Raw genomic sequence first — 2,500 nt, forward strand, 5'->3', positions numbered from 1 at the left:
CGACGATCCAAGAATTTCACCTCTAACGTCGCAATACGAATGCCCCCGCCTGTCCCTATTAATCATTACCTCGGGTTCCGAAAACCAACAAAATAGAACCGAGGTCCTATTCCATTATTCCATGCACACAGTATTCAGGCGGGCTTGCCTGCTTTAAGCACTCTAATTTGTTCAAAGTAAACGTGCCGGCCCACCGAGACACTCAATAAAGAGCACCCTGGTAGGATTTCAACGGGGTCCGCCTCGGGACGCACGAGCACGCACGAGGCGGTCGCACGCCTTCAGCTCGCCCCACCGGCAGGACGTCCCACGATACATGCCAGTTAAACACCGACGGGCGGTGAACCAACAGCGTGGGACACAAATCCAACTACGAGCTTTTTAACCGCAACAACTTTAATATACGCTATTGGAGCTGGAATTACCGCGGCTGCTGGCACCAGACTTGCCCTCCAATAGATACTCGTTAAAGGATTTAAAGTGTACTCATTCCGATTACGGGGCCTCGGATGAGTCCCGTATCGTTATTTTTCGTCACTACCTCCCCGTGCCGGGAGTGGGTAATTTGCGCGCCTGCTGCCTTCCTTGGATGTGGTAGCCGTTTCTCAGGCTCCCTCTCCGGAATCGAACCCTGATTCCCCGTTACCCGTTACAACCATGGTAGGCGCAGAACCTACCATCGACAGTTGATAAGGCAGACATTTGAAAGATGCGTCGCCGGTACGAGGACCGTGCGATCAGCCCAAAGTTATTCAGAGTCACCAAGGCAAACGGACCGGACGAGCCGACCGATTGGTTTTGATCTAATAAAAGCGTCCCTTCCATCTCTGGTCGGGACTCTGTTTGCATGTATTAGCTCTAGAATTACCACAGTTATCCAAGTAACGTGGGTACGATCTAAGGAACCATAACTGATTTAATGAGCCATTCGCGGTTTCACCTTAATGCGGCTTGTACTGAGACATGCATGGCTTAATCTTTGAGACAAGCATATGACTACTGGCAGGATCAACCAGGGAGCTGCGTCAACTAGAGCTGAGCAGCCGGCCGCCCGGGAGTGTGTCCCGGGGGCCCGCGCGAACACGCAAGCGTCCGCTCAATCATTCTGCAAACAGGAGGAGGCTGAGCTCCCCTGCACAATACACCTCGAAACCCTCTCAGGTCCCGGCGGCGCGCAGCGCCGTCCCAAGTACTTGGTCGGGTTCGAGAGAGGCGCAATCGCCCGGAGTTAGGCGAGTAGACGCTTTCGGTGCGACCACCCGTGCTCCCAACTGAGCTTGCCGCTGCCGACAGAGGCCCGGGAGCGTGCTGTCGTGGCATTGCCGGCGGGAGACAACACGCGCCACCTACGGTGACCGGCAGCTCCAACGCCAGCGCCACAGAAGGACAAAAGCCCCACTTGGGTGCCGAAGCGAACTCTCCCAGCACAGCGCACGCGCCAACACATCCGCACAGCTGCGATACAAACCACCAGCGAGAACCGCTGGGGCGACCGAGCAGCAGACGGCGTCGCGGCGCCGAGCGCCGGGCGGCGGCGCATCCTCAACGCACACAGTCCTCAATCGGACCAGCACACTGAAGATGTCCACCGCGCTTCGCACCGGGCCCGCGAGGACCTACTTTGGCCGCACGGCGCCGCGCGCAGGGTGCGCCGGCGCGCAGCTGCGACGCCTGCCGCGTCCGTCGGCCGGCGCGCCTGCCACTGGCCGCCCCCACCAGCCGGCTGTAGCGCGTGCGCCCACGCACCGCGCGGCCAGCACGCCGGGAGGCGCCCCCTCACCGGCCGGGGACGGTCCCACCCAGCCACCGCCGCGTATCGCTTCACACCCAGATGCCGTTCAGTTTCGTCGGCATGGTGGGTATCGCTGGAACAACCGGTTAGTACCTCAACCTATCGTCGCCATCACCGATTCACCCCTAGCGAGAACAACCGCACCACAACAGGTTACCATTTGTTCATTTGCGTAACTTCACCAGAAAACGCAGGCGTCCATCGCCATTTGCAACTTCAACGATTATTGCATGCCTGTGTCAGGTGTCACGCCACACTACGTCTGCCCACATACACGCAACAAAATGTGCACGCCTAGACAATACGTGGAAGGTGGCCCCCGTACGTATGCGATGTCCATTGCTCGAACGACTGTCAACCGGCCTCTGTAGCATGTCGCAGATATGGAACGCGGTGCACCATGCCATCACGGTGTGTGAGGAGAGACGACTAGGTCCGAATACATCAACAGACAGCTCATGCTGATCGCCATCCACGGCGTCCGTTCCTCCCACACGTCTCTATGGCGTACCACACTGCAATCCAGCTCTCATAGGGAGACGACACGTAGCTGCGTGCACAATATTTGCACTGTATGGTCCGCCGTTTTTGGGCGCAGTCGTTGTGCGGTCACACATGTGCCACGATGTATCATTCAGTACATAAGGACGAATGTGCAGTACAGATTGTGGTTCACGCGTACGACATCAGCGGACAGTTGACACAGGC

At 57.9% G+C, this 2,500-nt stretch overlaps 1 non-coding gene across 1 annotated transcript in view; it reads right to left on the bottom strand.

Moving 5' to 3' along the window:
* Positions 1-1,019, bottom strand: part of LOC124733612 — a 1,909-nt gene extending 890 nt beyond the window's left edge. Inside the window, exon 1 of the ribosomal RNA XR_007009030.1 lies at positions 1-1,019. This exon is cut by the window's left edge and continues 890 nt beyond it. This is a non-coding gene — a ribosomal RNA (small subunit ribosomal RNA).
* Positions 1,020-2,500: the final 1,481 nt, after the last annotated feature.

Source organism: Schistocerca piceifrons, unplaced genomic scaffold (assembly GCF_021461385.2).
Source record: "Schistocerca piceifrons isolate TAMUIC-IGC-003096 unplaced genomic scaffold, iqSchPice1.1 HiC_scaffold_1401, whole genome shotgun sequence".
Taxonomy (NCBI): domain Eukaryota; kingdom Metazoa; phylum Arthropoda; class Insecta; order Orthoptera; family Acrididae; genus Schistocerca; species Schistocerca piceifrons.